The sequence below is a fragment of the Triticum aestivum genome, chromosome 5D (genome assembly GCF_018294505.1).
Source record: "Triticum aestivum cultivar Chinese Spring chromosome 5D, IWGSC CS RefSeq v2.1, whole genome shotgun sequence".
In the NCBI taxonomy this organism is placed as follows: Eukaryota; Viridiplantae; Streptophyta; class Magnoliopsida; order Poales; family Poaceae; genus Triticum; species Triticum aestivum.
In genome coordinates, this window is record NC_057808.1 from 550,545,105 (window position 1) to 550,566,610 (window position 21,506).

The following is a 21,506-nucleotide window of genomic DNA, read 5'->3' on the forward strand; positions in this document are numbered from 1 at the left end:
GTGTACCTCAGACTGGGTGAAGCCGAAAGCTAGCATTCTTAAGGGAATATTCGGTCGGTGGATTAAAGATGTTTTTTGCATTTACTACATTGTGAACCCCCAGAAGTTAAAACATACTGTGATTTTTCAATCACAGTTCAGACATGCGCATTACCGCACGCACACCCAGGGAAAGGAACCCTTAACGGAACTATTCTCTCTGGAAGATGTTTCTTACAATCTTAATGTAATATAACATAACTAGCCGGATACAACTTGTCTGTTCAAGCAACTCTATGACCCCTACGCCTGGTTTCCAAGCATACACCGGTCTATTCGGCCGCACTGGTATTCGGAAACACTCTGCACCTTCGGGTCCAGAGGTCGAAGCAAAAAGGTCTACCATGACAATCGTTTTACAATTCAGCTAGAAGGAAAATACATAGTCACTTGGACTCAAACATTTCCTCCTCTACACCGTCCAGCAGGCTATCTAACTTATAATCCTGTTGGGAATACTTGGCGGCTACTTTTACTTGGTCATATACCAGACTAACGGGAACTTCTTTCCCATCTGACCCTAGAGGTCCGACCCGAGCCATATGATTCGGATCAAGCTTGGTGTACCATGTTTTCACCATGGACCAGGCCTCTCGCGCACCTTCCCGGCAGGCCGATATTCTCCACAATCGAAGGCGCCACCACGCTCCCTTGAATAGCTCTAGGAGGTCCTCCATCTTCCCTGGAGGAGAGGCAGATGGCCACAAGGCCTTGGCAACGCTTCGCATCGCCTGCCGAGCTTGCTCATGCATGCGCGACGGCTCTTGTAGCAGATCGCCCGAGAATCCGGACATCTCCTCTTCGGGACGACTATTCAGCATACCTGCAGACATAACTCTGTCAGTCCCTGTTCTGTCCGAATTACTATAAGGTATAGTTCGGTCACATACTGAATATGCTGCCTTGTAGCCTTTTGTTCTCCTTTACGGAGTCGGCCAACTGGGCCCGCACATCTTTCAGTTCTTCGCCCAGCTGGGTGTTTGAATCTTGGAGTTTGTTTTTCTCATGTCTGACTCGGGCAAGCACCCGCTCGCCTGCGGCATGTAGTCTTTTCGACTCTTTTTCCTCCAGTTGATCTGACGATCTTGTTATGCGATAAACCGCAGTGTTAACACAGCTGCTATACAATTACTATTTCTCGATGGAGGGAAATATTACCCGCAGACGCCTTCTTGGATTTTTCCAGTTTGGCGGTAACTGCAGTTAACTGTGTCCGGCACTTGTCTAGCTCTTGGGCTAGCAGGTCGTTCTTCTCAGAAAGAACCTGATCATACAACGATCCTCAAATCAGTTGTACCAACTACTTTAAGTCTCGGGGGCTACTGGCATATGATTATCATATTCGGACACAGTAAATTTACCTGCGCATATTTTAAATGCTGCTTTGTGGCTCTGCTAAGCCCATCTCGAGCAGCTCGGATGTAGGCATCAGCCGAGCTGAAGGCATTAAAATCCTCTTCCGAGAAGCGGGGGTCTCGTAAAATGGCCCTCCGGCGCCGGTGACTCATGGCGCTCTCCACTTCCGAGTTGGTGACGGGCATATCTTCCGAGCCCTCAGCTGAAGGACAGTCCGGCGTCACTCCCATATCGGCCCCCGGCTCCTCGGCTGGGGCCGGATCCCCGGACACAGTCCAACGAACTCTTTTCTTGATACAAGACGAACATGAAAGTCACAGTTGGATGCGACTATTAGAAAAAGAACATACTTGTGAACTCGTACCTCTTTGATGAGGGCCCGACCGCTTCGCCTTCCTCTTTGAAGGCTTGCTCGGTACGGGAGCCACTCTCTTCGGAATCGCTCTTGGAGTAGCATGGCACGTCGATCGCCTCCCCTTTGAAGCACAAGACAGTGCGGTGGGTGAGGTAGAATGGGGGAACCCTTTCGGGGGAGATGTCTCCTGGTTACTTACGTGGGAGGCAGGAAGAAGACCAGGGTAGTCGGCGGTGATGGCCACCTCTGTGCCGTCATAGCTCGCCTGGTAAAACACCCTGTCCTCAAGCACCACGAATATGTCTGGATCCTCTTCGAATCCAGGGTCAAGGTCCCGATTATGGCCCTCGGGCTGCGGGGCGGGGCTGTGAAGCCCTTCAGAAATCTTGCGCCAGTGCTGTTATAAATGGACGAGTTAATATTCGTTAAAAGTAGTTCAGGGAGTGGAATGAGTAGAGCAGAGGAGTTGGGGCTTACCCAGCTAGGAGGACTATACATGGAATATCCATCTCTGTGCTTGATATGCAAGAACTCCTCTTCCTCCCCTTTGAACAGTTCGGCCAATATTTTGGCCAAAGCGGCGGGGGTGTCCGGACCCTTCCTGCCGCAGCGGGAGGCGTCGTCCTCACCATTATAGTGCCACATGGGAAGCCCTCTGTACTGGAGTGGCTGAACCCCCAGAACTATGGAGGTCGCCATCACTTCTACTATTGATAATCCGGACTGAGCGAGCGTTCTTATCTTGCTCATGAGTTGACGAACATCCGCACTATCTTCCACCTCGAGGCTCCGAGGGTGCCAGCTGTGGCGTTTCTTCAAAGGAACGCTTGTGAACTCGAGGAGACCCCTCCGGACTGGGTCCGGGAGTGCGACATCCTCAATATAGAACCATTCGGAAGGCCACTCTTCGGATGCCTTCTTCGGTGTGCCGGATAGGTATCCGGTCTCGGCGATGCGCCATATTTCGGCTCCGCCCACTTCAAATATTGATCCCTCGTGGTTGCGCGGGACAAGACAAAATAACTTGCTCCACAATTCAAAATGGGCCTCACAACCTAAGAATAGCTCGCAAAGGGCGACGTAACCCGCGATATGCAGGATGGAGGTCGGAGTGAAGTTGTGCAGTTGGAGGCCATAGTACTCCAGAAGCCCTCTGAGGAATGGATGAATTGGAAACCCGCGCCTCTTAGAAGATAGGGGACGAAACACACTCGTTCTCCCTCGGATGGATTGGGAAAATTCTCCGCCTGGGCCTCGCTGTTGAAGGAGGTCAACCCTGCCCGAACGGGGACCAAATCCGCAGGAGGAAGAAATCCCTGCATTTGTAGCTTCTCCAGCTGACTATGGGGAATGGAGCACCTCTCCCACTCTCCTTTTTCTGGGCCGCAGGGACGGGAGGAGGAGCTGGGAACGCTAGCCATGTTGGAGTGGTCTCTCCTAGCAATCTCCGAGAATTTTTTCCGCGTGGTGCCAAATGAATCTGAGATCCAATCTCTTTAAATAGACATTCTTCCTCGCCCAGGCGAGGTGTTATCTGTAAAAATACCCTGACCTCTCGCATTCGCTCGACACGTGGAGGCTGGAGTTGTTGATACACAGAAGCCGAGGGGTACGACCTTAAATGCAAGGCCGAATACACCACTTTGAAGTCATCGGAGGAGGAACCCGCCAAGACAATCTGCGCGCCGGACACCTTGTCATTGAAGTCTGGTTCGGGGGCTACTGAGTGAGTCCTGGACTAAGGGGTCCTCGGGCGTCCGGCCTATTAGCCATGGGCCGGACTGATGGGCTGCGAGGTACAAAGACCGAAGACTGCACCCGTGTCCGGATGGGACTCTCCTTGGCGTGGAAGGCAAGCTTGGTGATCAAATATGTAGATTCCTTTCTCTGTAACCGACCTTGTGTAACCCCAGATCCTCCCGGTGTCTATATAAACCGGAGGACTTGGTCCGGAGAGAGAGATACTCATTACCATAGTCATACAGGCTAGACTTTTAGGGTTTAGCCATTACGATCTCGTGGTAGATCAACTCTTGTAATACTCATATTCATGAAGATCAATCAAGCATGAAGTAGGGTATTACCTCCATAGAGAGGGCCCGAACCTGGGTAAACATTGTGTCCCCCGTCTCCTATTACCATCATCCTTAGACGCACAGTTCGGGACCCCCTACCCGAAATCCGCCGGTTTTGACACCGACAGTGGTCGCTTTGGAAAATCCTCAAGAAGTGATGATTCCTCATCCCGTGACTACAAGAAGAGACTGTGCCACAAGTGCAAGAAACCTGGTCACTACATTCAAGACTGTCCTCAGTGGGAAAAGGACTCAAAGAAGAAGAAATACAAGGACTACAGTTCTGATGACTCAAAGAAGAAGAAGAAATATTCAAAGTCTTCATCATCAAAATCCTCGAAGTCGTCATCTCACAAGAAGAGCAGCTCTAAGAAGGCTCGGGCATTCATTGGCAAGGAAATGGACTCTGAAGCTAAATCTGAGGAACATGAGGAAGAAGAGGCATCTGAGGAGTCAGAATCTGGTGTGGCAAGCCTAGCCCTCGCTACTGCATTCGTCACCAAGTCCATCTTCAAATCTGAGGAGAATGACTTCCCCAACAAGGCTGACGATGGCGATGATGACTACGCTCCCACCTATTGCTTCATGGCAAAGGGTGCCAAGGTACTCAAATATCCCTCCTCTGAATCAAGTGAGGATGAATCTGATGAAAACCTCAAGCCTAGCTACTCTAAACTTGCTAAGATTGCTGTGAAACAACAAAAGGCTTTTGAAAAGGTTCAAAACATGCTAGACAAGAGTGATGATATGTTGGGTGAAGAAATGGATCGCACTAAAACCTTGACTGAAAATCTTCAGAGACTTCAGTCTAAGTTTGACAACCTTCAAGGTCATCATAACACTCTCTTATCTGATCATGAGAAACTTTCTTATGAATTTATTCAAAGAAAGCAAGATCTTGAGAAGCTAAGGGTGAGTTATGAAGATCTTCATAAGGAGCGTGATTCATTACTTGCTCAACAAATCAGCGCTGCTCAGGAAGAATTCATTCCTCCATGTTTGAAGTGCATTGAACGTGAATCTGCTAATTCTTCACCTGAATGTTCAAATGCTTCTACTGCTACAAATTCTTCACCTATCTCTGCATCACTAATTCCTCATCTGAGGATATTGCTAGTATCACTGACAATGCAGGGCTGAAGGAATTGTATATGACAGGCATGTACAAAAGCCACAAAGGGCATCAAGCTCTTTGTGATGTGCTTAAAAAGCAGATCCTCAACAAGAACCCTAGGAAAGAGGGTATTGCCTTTGAGAGGAAACTCAATGCTGATGGAACATACTGGAAGCCTGAGCAGTACCCCAAAACATCATGGGTTGCTGCAAAGGGACCTCCAGTAGATCCATCTACTCTATCTAGCTTTACATGTGAATCTCCTCATTCTTCCGATGAGTCATTTGACTCAAACTATAAGCTGTTCAAAAATCAGAATGGTGAAGTATTTGCTAGATATGTTGGCACTAACTGCAGGAACGGTTGCCCTATGAAGAAAATCTGGGTTCCCAAAAGGTGCCTTGAAAGTCTTCAGGTGAATGTCCTCATGACACCACCCGTGAAGAATAGGAACCCCAGATCAAATTCATCATATGGACCAAATACTTCATATGGATCCAAGTCCTCATTCGGACCAAATTCCTCACATGGATCAAATTCCTCAAAAGGATCAAAGTCCTCATATGAACATCATCGTGCTAACACTTCTGTTTCGCAGGGAAGATCTAAGGGATATGAATATGTGCATTATTCCTCAAACCATTATGTTCATAAGTCCTCGAAGAATTTCTCTGCTTATTCATATGCTTACCCTAACTCCTCTTATGTGAAACGAAGTGGACTGGCTTCTATACCACCTTTCTCTTATGGAGCTCGCAGAATGATGAACTCTTTGCCACCCCTTCAGATGTGGGTGGTGAAGAAAAAGAACTAATCTCTTATGCAGGGTCAGGTCTCTAGACGTACACAAACGCCTGAAGAATTTGCTGGAGACTTGAAAATGCATGAAAGCATGCAAGCTAATCATGAAGAAATGAACTTTCATTTCTCACGTCCTCATACTTCTTTATCTGTTCTATTGCTTGATGAAATTGATCTGATGAAATTGATGTCATATTCTTCACTAATGAAGTATATGAGTTCGTAAGTTGCACTAATTCATCTGCAGGATGATCTACCCAAAGCCACTGAGTGGGTCCTCGGTAGTGGATGTACAAATCACATGACTGGTGGCAAGAATCTATTGATGGATGTCGGTGTCAAAACCGGCAGATCTCGGGTAGGGGGTCCCGAACTGTGCGTCTAAGGATCAAAGGTAACAGGAGACAGGGACACGATGTTTACCCAGGTTCGGGCCCTATTGATGGAGGTAATATCCTACTTCCTGCTTGATTATCTTGGATGAATATGGGGTTTACAAGAGTTGATCTACCTCGAGATCGTAATGGCTAAACCCTAGATGTCTAGCCTGTATGATTATGATCCCCTCTATCGACTAAACCCTCCGGTTTATATAGACATCGGAGGGGCCTAGGATTGTACAGAGTCGGTTTACAGAGAAAGGAATCTTTACATCCGAACGCCAAGCTTGCCTTCCACGCAAAGGGGAGTCCCATTCGGACATGGGAGGAAGTCTTCTATCCTGTATCTTCACGGCCCATTAGTCCGGCCAACGTCACATAGCCCGGACGACCGAGGACCCCCTAATCCAGGACTCCCTCAGTAGCCCCTGAACCATGCTTCAATGAGGATGTGTCCGGCGCAGATTGTCTTCGTCATTGCAAGGCGGGTTCCTCCTCCGAATACTTCAAAGCATCTGACCCGAAGAGTTGTACTCGACTTTTCATTTAATGTCACACCCTTTGGCTTCTGCGCCTCCGTTGCTTCTGCTTCCACGTGTCGAGCGAATACAAAAGGTCAGAGTATTTTTTGCACATAACACCCTGGCCATGTAAGAAAGGCGTCTATTTAAAGGGATTGGATCTCAGATGCCATTCCATACCAGGCGGAAAATCCTTAGAGCTTGCTAGGAGAAAACATTCAAACATGGCTAGCGCTCCTAGTTCTTCCTTCCGCCCTCATGGCTCCGAAAAAGGCGATTGGGAGAGATGTTCAGTATCCCATAACCAGCTGGTTAAGCTTCAAACGCAGAGATTCCTTCCCCCCGCGGATCTAGTCCCCATTCGGCAGGATTAACCTCTTTCACGGCGAAGCCCTGGTAGAAAATTTCCCCAATCCAACCAGGGGGGAGCGAGTGTGCTTCGTCTCCTTCTTATTAAGAGGCGTCGGATTTCCAATCCACCCTTTCCTCCGAGGTCTCCTGGAGTACTACGGCCTCCAACTGCACAATCTTACGCCGGCCTCTATCCTGCACATCGCGGGCTTTGTCACTCTTTGCGAGCTATTGCTGGGCTGCGAGGCCCATTTTGAGTTATGGAGGAAGCTTTTCTGCCTCGTCCCTCGCACCCAAAAGGGATCTGTATTCGAGGTGGGCGGCGCCGAGGTGTGGCGCATAGCCGGGACCGGATACCTGTCCGACACGCCGAAGAAGGCGTCCGAAGAGTGGCCCTCAGAGTGGTTCTATATTGAAGATGTCGCTCTCCCCGACCCAGTCCGAATGGGCCTTCCCGAATTTTCTAGCGCTCCATTGAGGAAACGCCACAGCTGGCGTCCTCGGAGCCTCGAGGAGGAAGATAGCACAGAAGTCCAACAATTAATGAGCAAGATAAGGACACTTTCCTAGTCCGGATTATCAATAATCGAGGTAATGGCGACTTCCATAGTGCGAGGTGTTCAGCCACTCCAATTCAGAGGGCTCCCTATGTGGCACTACAATGGGGAAGATGACGCCTCATGCTGCGGACGGAAGGGTCCGGACACCCCCGCCGCCCTGGCCACAATATTGGCCAATCTGTATAAAGGGGAGAAAGAGGAGTTCACTCGTCTTAAGCGGCGAGAGGGATTTTCCATGTACAATCCCCCTAACTGGGTGAGTTTTAATCCCGCCACCTTACTCAATCCTCTCCTGAGTCATGTTTAATTGACATTAACCCGTCCACTTTTAATAGGAATGGCAGAAGGTTATCACGGGGATCCATAGCCCCGCTCCATAGTCGGAGGACCATAACCGGGACCTCGATCCCGGATTCGAAGAGGATCCGGACATATTCATAGAGCTCAAGGAGGGAGTCTTCTACCAGGCGAGCTATGATGGCACGGAAGTGGCCATCATGGCCGATTACCCCAGCCTCCTACCTGCCTCATATGTAAGTAATCAGGAGACATCTCCTCCGAAAGAGCTTCCTCATCATGCCTCACCCACCGCATTGTCTTGTGCTCCAAAGGGGAGGCGCTCGGCGTGCCATGCTGCACCAGAGGCGTCTTGTAAAAGGGCGGCGCCTGCGCCGGGCGGGTCTTTGAAGAGGAAGGCAAATGACATCACGGCCGAGCCTTCATCAAAGAGGTATGACTTTAAATATGCCCCATGGCAGTCACATCGAACCATGACATTGTCCGCTGTGTTTTACCAGGAAGAGCGTTCGCCGGACTATGTCTGGGGATCCTGCCGGCCGCGCCTCCACCAGTCAGGTTCCAGACCATGCCTCTAGGGCGGGGGCTGACACGGGAGTGACGCCCGATTGTCCTCCTTCAGAGGATTCAGATAATGTATCTGTCACGAACTCTGAAGTAGAGAGCGCCATGAGTCATCCGCGCCGGAGGGCCGCTCTTCACGACCCCAGCTTTACTAAAGAGGCGTTCAATGCCTTCAGCTCAGCTGATGCGTACATCTGAGCTGCTCGGGATGGGCTTGCCAGAGCCACTGACCAGCATTTGAAAGATATGTGGGTAAGTACGCATTGTATAGATCTGGTAATCATATACCATTAGCCCCCGAGACTTGAAGCAGTTGAAACAACTGATTTAAGGATCATTGTATAATCAGGCACTCACGGAGAAGAACAACATGCTGTCTCATGAGATGGAAAAGTGTCGGACCCAGCTAGCTGTTGTTACCGCCGAACTGGAGAAATCCAAGGAGGCACCGCCCGGTAATGTTCTCCTCCATCCAGAAAAATATAATCATATACCTGTAATGTTAATACTGTTGTATTTCCCATGGCAGGATCGTTAGATCAATTGAAAGAGGAACTGAAGGTCGCACAGGCGGGAAACATCAGGCCGAAAAGCAACTGGCCGCTGGCGAACGTGTGTTGACACGGACCAGGGATGATAAGAACAAGCTGCAGGATTCCAACACCCAGCTGGGCGAAGAGCTAAAAGATGTGCGAGCCCAGCTAGTGGACGCCGTAAAAGAGAACAGGAGGCTACGGGGCGGCATATTCAGTATGCTTTTGAACTTACCTTCGTGTAGTGCGGTAAAGAAATGAGTTAACAGATTTATGCCTGCAAGTATGCTGACTGGCCGGCCCGAAGAGGAAATGTCTGAATCTCAAGGCGATCTGCTGCAAGAGTTGTCCCAAGTGCACGATCGAGCTCGGAAAGCGATGCGGAGTGTTGCCAAGGCTTTATGGCCATCCGCATCTCCTCCAGGAAGTATGGAGGAGCTTGTGAAGCTATTCAAGGGAGCCCGACGCCGCTTTAGATTATGGAAGATATCGGCTTGCCGGGAAGGTGCGAGAGGCCTAGGCCATGGTGAAAATGTGGTACACCAGACTTGATCCGAATCATATGGACCGGGTCGGACCTCGAGGGTCAGATGGACAAGAGATTCCAGTGAGCTTGGTATATGACCAAGTAAAGATAGCCACCAAGTTTTCACAACAGGATTGTAAGCTAGACAGCCTGTTAGATGGTATAGAGGAAGAAGTTTTTGAGTCCAAGTGACTATGTACTTCAATTGACAAATTTGTCCCTAGCCAAACTGTAAAATGATTGTCATGGCCGACCTTTTCGCTTCGACCTCCGGACCCGAAGGTGCGGAGTGTTTCCGAATACCGGACCGGTGATAAATACTGGGGTATGCGTGGAAACGAGGCGTAGGGGTCATAGTTGCTTGAACAGACAAGTTGTATCCGGTTAGCTATGTTATATTACTTATTGATTGTAAGAAACATCTTCCAGAGAGAATAGTTCCGTTAAGGGTTCCTTTCCCTGGGTGGACATGCGTTAGTGTGCATGCCCAAACTGTGATTCAAAATTCCGCAGTATACGTAATCTCTGGGGATTCATAGTGCAACGAGGGTAAAACGTCTTTAGTCCGCCGGCCGATTATTCCCTTAAGAATGCTAGCTTTCGGCTTCACCCAGTCTGAGGTACAAGTCCGGATGACCCGGCTGTAACAATCGCAGAGGTGCTCCCTTTATGCCCTAGCCAACAAACGGGAACGTAGGGCATAAGCACAGGAGCCAGGCAACCCAGCTTCACAAAAACTTAAGTCATAAAGGTGCATATAATGGCGAAGAAAAGGTATATATTAGAAAAGGACACATATGTGGTGAGCTTAATGCTCGGAAAATGATAATAAGCTTCTGTAAAAGAAGCCCCCAGGTATTATGGGTGTATACATTTAAGGATCTGTACCTCATAAGTGTGCGGTCTAGCCGCACAAGAGCTATAAAGCTAAAGAGAGAGAAGAAATGGAAAAAGGAGAAAAAGAAAACGAACAATGAGTCCGGCTCTAGGCGTAGAATCTTCGGAGTCTGGCGGCATTCCACGGGTTCGAGTCTAAGCGATTATCCGATGCATCACACAGATGGTACGCGCCTCTAGTGAGAACTTCATCTATAATGAAGGGACCTTCCCACTTGGGCTTGAGTTTGTCCTTTTTCTTTTCTGGCAAGCGTAGAACGAGTTCACCAACATTATAAGTCTTGGCCTGCACTTCTCTGCTTTGGTATCTGCGAGCTTGTTGTTGATAGAATGCGGAACGGGCTTTTGCAACGTCGCACTCCTCCTCCAGGGCATCTAGACTGTCCTGCCGATCAAGCTCGGCTTCTCTCTCTTCGTACATGCGCACTCGAGGTGAGTCATGAATGATGTCGCAGGGCAAAACAGCCTCCGCGCCGTACACCATGAAGAATGGTGTGTAACCGGTAGTGCGATTGGGCGTGGTCCGCAGCCCCCAGAGTACGGACTCTTTTAAAGACCGTACTAGTCTAGGCTTAATGCCGCTCATGATAAGACCATTAGCTCGTTCGACTTGACCGTTTGTTTGGGGGTGATAGACAGAGGCATAATCGAGCTTGATGCCCAGGTTAGTACACCAGGTTTTCGCTTCGTCGGCTGTAAAGTTGGAGCCGTTATTGGTGATGATGCTGTGTGGGACACCATAACGGTGTACGACACCGGATATAAAGTCTATCACTGGTCCGACTTCGGCCGTTTTAACTGGTTTGGCCTCTATCCACTTAGTGAATTTATCTACCATGACCAGCATATATTTTTTCTTATGGTTTCCCCCTTTAAGGGGTCTGACCATATCAAGCCCCCAGACCGCGAAAGGCCAAGTAATGGGGATTGTTTGCAGGGCGGTAGGCGGCATATGGCTTTGATTGGCGAAAAGCTGGCATCCCACACAACATTGGACAAGGTCCTGTGCATCTGCTCGGGCCGTCGGCCAGAAGAAACCGGTACAGAAGGCTTTACTTACAAGAGCCCGAGCCGCGACGTGGTGACCGCCGAGACCAGCATGGATTTCGGCCAGGAGCTGCCGTCCTTCCTCTTCGGAGATACATCATTGAAGTATTCCGGTAGCGCTCTTCTTGTAGAGCTCTCCTTCATGGACCTTGTAGGCTTTCGAACGCCGAATGATGCATCGAGCCTCGTTCTGATCCACAGGGAGCTCTCGCCTATTAAGGTAGGCCAAGAAGGGTTCTGTCCATGGGGAAATTACTGCCATTATTAGATGGGCCGATGGTGTTATTTCGGTGGCCGAGCCCCCGATGATATCGGTATTGTGTTCGGAATCTAGGAGTATAATCGGATCCGGACCAGTGTTGCCGCTCTCATCCTGCCACACCACGGATGGCTTGAAGAGCCTTTCCAAAAATATGTTAGGCGGGACGGGGTCACACTTGGCGCCCATGCGAGCAAGGACGTCCGCCGCTTGATTACTTTCTCGAGCCACATCATGAAACTCGAGTCCCTCGAACCGAGTTGATATTTCGAATACGGCGTTATGATAGGCCGCCATCTTCAGATCTTTGGCATCAAAGTCTCCGTTTATTTGGGATATTGCGAGATTTGAATCCCCGCGCACTTCCAGGCATTGTATGCCCATGGAGACAGCCATCCGAAGACCGTGCAATAAGGCCTCGTATTCGGCTGCGTTATTGGAGTCTATGTATAATATTTGGAGTACGTACTGGACTGTGTCTCCTGTGGGGGACGTTAGGACAATGCCCGCTCCTAAACCGGCCAGCATTTTAGAGCCATCGAAGCGCATGACCCAGTTGGAATATGTACCGTACTCTTTAGGGAGTTCGGCCTCTGTCCATTCGGCGACGAAGTCAGCCAATACTTGGGATTTAATGGCTCGGCGTGGTTTGTATGTTATATCAAATGGCAAGAGCTCAATGGCCCACTTGGCAATCCGGCCTGTAGCGTCGCGGTTGTTTATTATGTCATTGAGTGGTACTTCGAAAGCCACCGTGATCGAGCACTCTTGGAAGTAGTGGTGTAGCTTCTGGGATGCCATGAAGACCGCATATGCTATCTTTTGGTAATGAGGGTACCGGGATTTGCATGGTGTGAGGACAGTGGATACATAGTATACCGGTTTCTGAAGTGGGAATTTATGTCCATCCTCCTCTCGTTCGACGACGAGCACTGCACTCACCACCTGGTTTGTTGTAGAGATGTATAATAGCATGGGTTCGCCGACGTTCGGCGCGGCCAGGATTGGGTTGCTCACTAAAAGAGCTTTTATTTCTTCCAGTCCGGCCGTTGCCGCGTCCATCCACTCAAAGTGGTCGGTGCGTCGGAGCAGGTGATATAGTGGCAATGCCTTTTCTCCTAATCTGGAGATAAAGCGGCTTAAAGCTGCCACGCATCCGGCTAGTTTTTGGACCTGTTTGAGGTCTGTTGGTGTAGCCAATTGTGACAAAGCTCAGATTTTGGCTGGGTTTGCCTCAATTCCTCTATTGGAAACGATGAAGCCCAGCAGTTTTCCGGCGGAGACGCCGAAGACACACTTTTCCGGATTGAGCTTGCTGTCATATGTACGGAGGTTGTCGAATGTGAGACGCAGGTCATCTACTAGTGATTCGACGTGCTTAGTTTTGATGACGATGTCATCCACATATGCTTCGACCGTCTTGCCGATTTGTTTCTCCATGCATGTTTGAATCATGCGTTGGTAGGTGGCGCCAGCGTTTTTCAGCCCGAAGGGCATAGTGTTGAAGCAGAAAGGCCCGTATGGGGTAATGAATGCCGTTGCGGCTTGATCAGACTCCTTCATTTTGATTTGATGGTATCCGGAGTATGCATCAAGGAAACACAGTGAGTCGTGTCCTGCAGTAGCATCAATGATCTGATCGATGCGGGGGAGGGGGAAGGGATCCTTAGGGCAGGCCTTGTTGAGGTCTTTGAAATCGACACACAGGCGCCAGGATTTATCCTTCTTTGGTACCATCACCAGGTTTGCTAGCCAGTCCGGGTGTTTTATTTCTCTGATGAACCCGGCCTCAATTAACTTGGCTAGCTCCTCCCCCATAGCTTGTCGTTTGGGTTCGGAAAATCGCCATAGTGTTTGCTTGACCGGCTTGTATCCCTTTAATATATTGAGGTTGTGTTCGGCCAACCTGCGTGGGATTCCTGGCATATCAGAATGGTGCCAGGCAAATATGTCCCAATTCTCGCGTAGGAACACGCATAATGTGGCGTCGACCGTCGGGTCCAGCTGTGCCCCGATGGAAGCTGTCTTCTTGGGGTCCGTCGGGTGAACTTGAAATTTGACTATCTTGTCTGCTGGTTTGAAGGAGGTGGATTTGGGCTGCTTATCAAGGATTACGTCGTCCCTATCCACCGTGGAGCGTAGTGCGGTTAATTCTTCGGCTGCAAGGGCCTCGGATAGTGCCTCGAGGGCCAGGGATGCGGTTTTGTTTTCGGCGCGGAGTGCTATGTCCGGATCACTGGCGAGAGTGATAATACCGTTGGGCCCGGGCATCTTGAGCTTCATATACCCGTAATGAGGTATGGCTTGAAAGCGCGTGAATGCGTCTCGCCCCAACAGGGCGTGATACCCACTGTTGAAAGGGGCCACTTGGAAGGTTATCTCTTCGGACCGATAGTTCTCCGGCGTGCCGAATACCACGTCGAGTTTAATTTTTCCAGCGCATCTTGCTTCCCGACTGGGAATGATTCCTCGAAAGGTCGTATTACTTTGCTCGATGCGGCTTCTGTCTATTTGCATTTTATTGAGCGTGTCCTCGTAGATGAGGTTCAGCCCGCTGCCGCCGTCCATGAGCACTTTAGTGAGCCGAAAGCCATCCACAATTGGATTGAGGACCAAGGCGGTTGGTGCCCGGACTGACCGGAATTTTGGTTCATCATCGGCATTAAATGTTATGGTTGTGTCGTTCCAGGGATTTATTGCTGCGACTTGGCAAACTTCGGCGAGGTCACGGAGTGCCCTCTTGCGCCGATTGTTTGAAGAGAAAGTCTCGAAGACCGTCAATACTCTGCGGTCGTCGTCTTCCGGAGAGTACTGCTCTGAGATATTTCTGGTGAGGATATCCTCGCCGCTCTTGGCCACTTGCCGGAGTATCCAACATGCTCTAAGGCTGTGGGTTGGTTCAGAATCCGGTCTCGTGTGTATTTTGCATGGCTTATCGAGCCATCCCTCAAGAACGGTTCCACGTCCCGTAATGGGTTTAATTTTCTTGCCTACGGGGTCAGGTGCCCCGCGAGGGTGCATCCTTTTTGCCCGCCAGGGAGGTGGCATGAAGGCCGGTGGTTCCCAGCGGGCTGTCTGAGTTTTCCAGGCGCTTTCCATTGCGCAGTACTTCTATACTATGGTTGCCAAGTCAGCGAAGTGTAGTACGCGATGGCGGTTGAGGGCATTGAGGATTCCTTCATCCGTGCAATTATTGCAGAATACTGAAATCGCGTCCTCGTCGCGGCAATCTTTAATCTTGTCCTTGACAAGGAGGAATCTGGCCCAAAAGTGATGGACTGTTTCCTGAGACTCCTGCCGTATGTACATTAGGTCGCATATATCCGGGGGACCAGAATTGCTTGGCGAATATTTCTTGTGGTGGGTGGGTGGCGTTAAATCCGAACCCTGACCCAATGTGGAGTTCGGAGTTTGAAAAACTTCCGAGTTTAATAGTTCGGGCTCCGGGATGTCCAATGATTCTTCAGGCTCAACGCCTGATTCTAAGTTCAGAGGACTGGGAGTGTCCCCCCACAGACGGGTATCCGGCTCTCCGAGCTCGGAAATCCTAACACAACTTGTTTTCAACATAGGGTAAGAGCCGTTGTTGTTTTGCTCCTCTACGACCGCTATCTGATGGGTGATCGGCGGAGATTTGATTTCTCTCTGATCAGGTTTAAGCCCAATCTGATCATAGTCTGAAGGGACCCCCAGGGCGGCGATGCGATCCAGGAGTTCGTTTAAATACGACAAATCCGCCGGATCCATCCGTTTGGAGTATTCGGGGCCAACACGGAGACGATTTTGGATGACTTGGGAAGTCATCATCGGCTTAACAGCCGAACGGGCGGCCATGGTAAAGCTGCCCAGCCGGAGGGTTTGGCCTGCGGCCAGGGCTCCTCCAGACATGATACTGTCCTTGATAGCAAGGCGAGCTATCAATCTTGTCACCGACGCCACAGAGGAACTCTCAATGAAAGCACCAATGTCGGTGTCAAAACCGGCAGATCTCGAGTAGGGGGTCCCAAACTGTGCGTCTAAGGATCAAAGGTAACAGGAGACAGGGACACGATGTTTACCCAGGTTCGGAACCTCTTGATGGAGGTAATACCCTACTTCCTGCTTGATTATCTTGGATGAATATGGGGTTTACAAGAGTTGATCTACCTCGAGATCATAATGGCTAACCCCTAGATGTCTAGCCTGTATGATTATGATCCCCTCTACGGACTAAACCCTTCGGTTTATATAGACATCAAAGGGGCCTAGGATTGTACAGAGTCGGTTTACAGAGAAAGGAATCTTTACATCCGAACGCCAAGCTTGCCTTCCACGCAAAGGGGAGTCCCATCCGGACACGGGAGGAAGTCTTCTATCATGTATCTTCACGGCCCATTAGTCCGGCCCACGTCACATAGCCTGGACGCCCGAGGACCCCTTAATCCAGGACTCCCTCAATGGATGCTCTCCTATATCCTTCACATCTGAAGCATATCACCTACGCTGACGAAGGCAAAAGCAAGGTATTGGGTCTAGGTAAGGTTGTGATCTCAAAGGATCGACACATGGACAAAGTCATGCTTGTTGAGTCCTTAGGATTCAACCTCATGTCAGTCTCAATGCTTTGTGATCTTGATATGGTTGTTATCTTTGGCAAGTATTGTTGTGTTGTGATCATGGAATCTGACCATTCCAAACTCTTTGAAGGATTTAGGAGAGGAGATCTGTATATTGTTGATTTCTCTACAGGACCACAACTAGCTATATGTCTACTTGCAAAAGCTTCAGAAGGCTGGCTATGGCATCAACGACTTGGTCATGCTGGCATGAGGAACTTGCACACGCTCGCGAAGAAGAAGCATGTCATTGGCATTAAGAATGTCAAATTCCTCAAGGATCACTTGTGCGGAGCCTGTGAAGCTGGAAAGATGACCAAGGCCAAGCATCCAGCAAAGACTATCATGACTACCACTCGACCATTTGAATTGCTTCACATGGATCTCTTTGGTCCTAACCATTATTCTGCATTCACCAATGAAGCATCTCTATATGGCTTTGTTATTGTTGATGATTACTCTCATTACACATGGGTGCATATCGTCACTTACAAACGTGAAGTGCAGGAAGTCTTCAAATGATTTTCCTCGAGGGCTTCAACCAACTTTGGTGTGAAGATCAAGCACATCAGAAGTGACAATGGCACTGAGTTCAAGAATACTGGTCTTGATGACTATCTTGATGAACTTGGTATTACTCATGAGTTATCTGCTCCTTATACTCCTCAACAGAATGGCATCATGGAGTGCAAGAACATGACTCTTGTTGAGATGGCTTGCACTATGCTTGCTGAATACAAGACGCCTCATCATTTCTGGATTGAGGCAATTGATACTGCGTGCCACATCATCAACAGGGTATATCTTCACAAATTCTTCAAGAAGACTGCATATGAACTCCTCACTGACAAGAAACCCAATGTGAGTTATTTCAAAGTCTTCGGTGCTAAATGTTGGATTAGAGATCCTCATCACAATTTTAAATTCAAAAGCACATGAAGGTTTTATGCTTGGTTACGGAAAGGACTCGCACACCTACATAGTCTTCAACATCGTTCACCACAAGGTTGTTGAAACAGTAGATGTGCGGTTCGATGAAACTAATGGCTCGCAAAGAGAGCACCTACCTCCTGTGCTAGATGAACAGTCTCCTGAGGAAACCATCAAGTTCAAGGCTACTGAGGATGTCATTCCTACCAAAGAATCTGCTGAAGAAGTCATTCCAGATCGTGAAGAACATCATGCTGGTGCACCTGAGGAAAATGGCTCTGAAGAAAATGCTGATCCAATTCCTCGTCGCCAACCCGCTCATCCTCGAGTTGTAAATGAAGTGCAGATTGAGAAAATCATCAGCGACATCAACGCACCAGGTCCTCTCACACGCTCAAAAGCTTCACATTTGTCTAACTTTTGTGGACACTTTGCTTTCGTCTCTATCACAGAGCCCACTAAGGTAGATGAAGCATTTCTGGAGCCTGAGTGGAGTCAAGGTATGCAAGAAGAATTACATCAGTTCGAGCTCAACAACGTCTGGGAACTTGTCAAGCGACCAGACCCTCACAAGAACAATATCATCGGCACAAAGTGGATCTACTGCAACAAGCAAGATGAAAATGGCCTTATGGTGAGGAATAAAGCACGACTTGTAGCTCAAGGCTACACATAGGTTGAAGGAACTGATTTCGATGAAACTTTTGCACCTGTTGCTAGACTTGAGGCTATTCGCATATTACTTGCTTATGCTAACCATCATGACATCATCTTATATCAAATGGATGTGAAAAGTGCATTACTCAATGGTAAGCTTGAGGAAGAAGTATATGTTGCTCAACCCCCAGGTTTTGAAGATCCAAAGCATCCTGACAAAGTCTTCAGACTCAATAAGGCCCTCTATGGCCTCAAGCAGGCCCCTCGGGCGTGGTATGATACTTTGAAGGAATTCCTCATGAAGAAAGGCTTCAAAACCTGTTCACTTGACCCAACTCTTTTCACTAAATCTTATGATGGTGAATTGTTTGTGTGCCAAATATATGTTGATGATATCATCTTTGGCTGTACTGACCAATGTTACACTGACGAATTTGGTTATATGATGAGGGAGGAATATGAAATGTCTATGATGGGAGAATTGAAATTCTTCTTAGGTCTTCAAATTCGTCAACAACGCAATGGCATATTCATATCTCAGGAGAAATACCTCAAAGATGTACCGAGGAAATTCAGCATGCAAGATTGCAAAGGCGTCAAAATCCCTATGCCCAGAAATGGCCATCTATGCACTGATGAAAATGGTATTGACTTTGATCAAAAGGTATACCACTCCATGATTGGTTCTTTATTGTATTTATGTCCATCTAGGCCGGATATTATGCTTAGTGTTTGCATGTATGCCCGCTTTCAAGCCACACCGAAGGAATCACACCATAAGGCTGTGAAGCATATTCTTCGATATGTAGCTCACACTCCAACACTTGGATTATGGTATCCCGAGGGCTCGAATTTTGATCTCATTGGATATTCAGACTCTGACTATGCTGGTGATCGTGTGGACTGCAAGTCAACATCAGGCACATACCATTTCCTCGGACGATCCTTAGTCTGTTGATCCTCGAAGAAACAGAACTGCGTATCATTGTCTACTGCTGAAGCTGAGTACATTGCTGCTGGTTTGTGCTGTGCTCAATTGCTATGGATGAAGCAAGCCCTCAAGGACTACGGCATCAACATGAAGAATGTTCCACTGTATTGTGACAATGAGAGTGCCATCAAGATTGCTCATAACCCTGTTCAGCACTCGAAGACAAAGCACATTCAGATTCGTCATCATTTTCTTCGTGATCATGTGTTGAAGGGCGACATCTCAATCGAGCACGTGAAGACTGAAGAACAGCTAGCCGATATCTTCACAAAGCCCTTGGATGAGAAGAGATTTAGCAAGTTGTGGTGTGAGCTAAATATCTTAGAATCTTTGAATGTCCTTTCAAAAGGACACACATCCTAACACTTATGCTAAATTGATGACTTAGATGTGCAACACACGAAGTAACGTTTCTCTTCAATCAATGAAGACTAACAATCTAAGTGTGAAGAAATCAACGAAGAATCTGATCCTCAGAGCCCTACGACAATTGTACGCGGCGTTTGAAATCAGCATTCTTATACGATGGGTTACGCCACAAACAAAAGTTGAAAATCGTCAATTTGAGTTCTCTTCATTTTTGAAATTCCTCAGCTGTTCAATTTCTTCAAATTTGCAATGTCTTAACTGTTTCTGTCGTTTTTCTTCATTGGCTATATATATATATTTGAGTTTAAGTACTCTACAAGATTCACTTATTGCTAATTCTTCAAGTTGCCTTTTTCTGCTAAGTGAATGTGATCGGACCCTTCCCCCTCTATGTTAAACTCAACCCAGTCTGTTCGCAAATTCTTCATGTGCGTTCTATTTGAAACCTATTCAAAATCTTCACTGTGTCCTTGTCAGCTCAAGAAATTGCGAACGAAACATTAAAATTGTTATATCCGAATTTTTGGCTGTTGCCGCTCAAACTGTTCCACATTCCATGATATGATTATCCTATTCACCCACGATCTCCACCTCTCTGTACGTGGGTGACACATGTCGCAAGAATGAGAAGGGTCAGGGGCACGTTCGTCCATTTTCCTTGGGCAAGCGGTTTTCACCTCGGCTATATATACCCCTCACCCTCCTCAGACTGTTTTTACTCCGCTCGACTTTACTCCCCCACTCGAGCTCTCAAAACCTAGCGTCGCCGCTACTTCCATCGTCGCTGATGAGGAAGAGCTTCGCTGCCTCGACCTCGTCGCCGTTGTACTCACGCTGGCCGCGGATTTCTTCACTCCGCTGCCGCCGTAGCTGTCTTCCTCTGCCAAGTTAGGGCATGGAAGAACTGAACCGACGAGCTTCAAATCTAATATTCACAGTTCATCGTGTTCTTTGTCAAGGGTAATTAAAAGTCATTTTTACTGCCCTTGTTGATTCCTTAGATTTCTACAAATCTTCAAAAGGTGTTTATTCTTCAATCTTCACACTCGAAACACCTCACACAAACATCTGCTCTCGATTTGTTTCCCTAAGCAACATTTTTCTTAAAGATTCCTCAATTGTGTGGATTTCTAATCTATACAAATCTGGAACCTAAGTCAAAGAACGCTTAGTGAAATTCCTCAAGACACATCTGGTCAAATTCCTCAAACTTGTTCTTTTTGCAAAAACTTCTGAGAACACATATGACCTCTCCAAATTCTTTGCACCTATACTCTGTTCATAGGTACACATGTCCGCTGTTGAATCACTAGGTTCTCATCAACTTAACTCATTTGCAGCATTCCTCGAAGAAAAGTTGCATACCTCGTTAGAGAACTCAATTGTTCAGAATCCTCAGCTGAAGAAAATGGCTGATGGCAAGAAACCTCGGAAGGGAGGAAAGAAGTTGGAAGTCAACAATGCTTTTGAGATACCTGAAGACATCTATGCAGGGTACTGCACTCCTCCTCATGAGGTAAAGAATGAGCGTAAAGTGCGCATCCAAAAGATAGAGAGGAGATGGGCCAGAGAATGGAGGGAGTATAGATATGTCACTCCAAAGTACATGAAGAAATTCGCTGTACACCCTCCATGCCCAAGACCTCCACTGGCACCTGGCCAAGAGGCAGATCCCTCAAGCGTCAGAAGAGGTGAGGAATTTCCAGCTGAATGGGCCAAGCGTCAAGCTAAACTGGCCAAAATAGGAAAAGAGGCAGTGAAGAAATTCAATGAAGATTCTGTTGCTGCCACTGCTAGCAATCCTAAGAAGGCTATGCCCAAGAAGCCTGCACACAAGCCAAGTGCTTCTGCTTCAATGCCCTCACGGCTCAGCTCTGCAAAGCCCTCACAGCAAAATCCTCACGCTGCTCCTGCTCCTACAAAGTCCTCAGCTCCTCCTCCAAAGTCCTCAGCACCTGTGCATCTTGCCTCGTACCAAAGGACAACTGGCATCTCAATTGCCTCAGGAGCCTCTACAAGTTCTTTAGCTCCTCCGAATTCCTCAACAGGCCCTACCTTGCTGAAGACCAAGGCCACTGCTGGACGAGGCTCTAGAACAAGTCCTCACAAGAAGCAGGTTGCCTTTCAAGTACCGTCCGATGAAGACGAAGCTGGTGATGAGGAACTTGCCAAAATGATCAGAGATAGACAGCAAAGGGCCGCTAGAGCCAAAGGAAGTGAAGTTCCTCTCCTCCTGGATCCCAAGCTGATCCTTGAGTACATTGATCTCTGGCACAAGGACCCCAACAC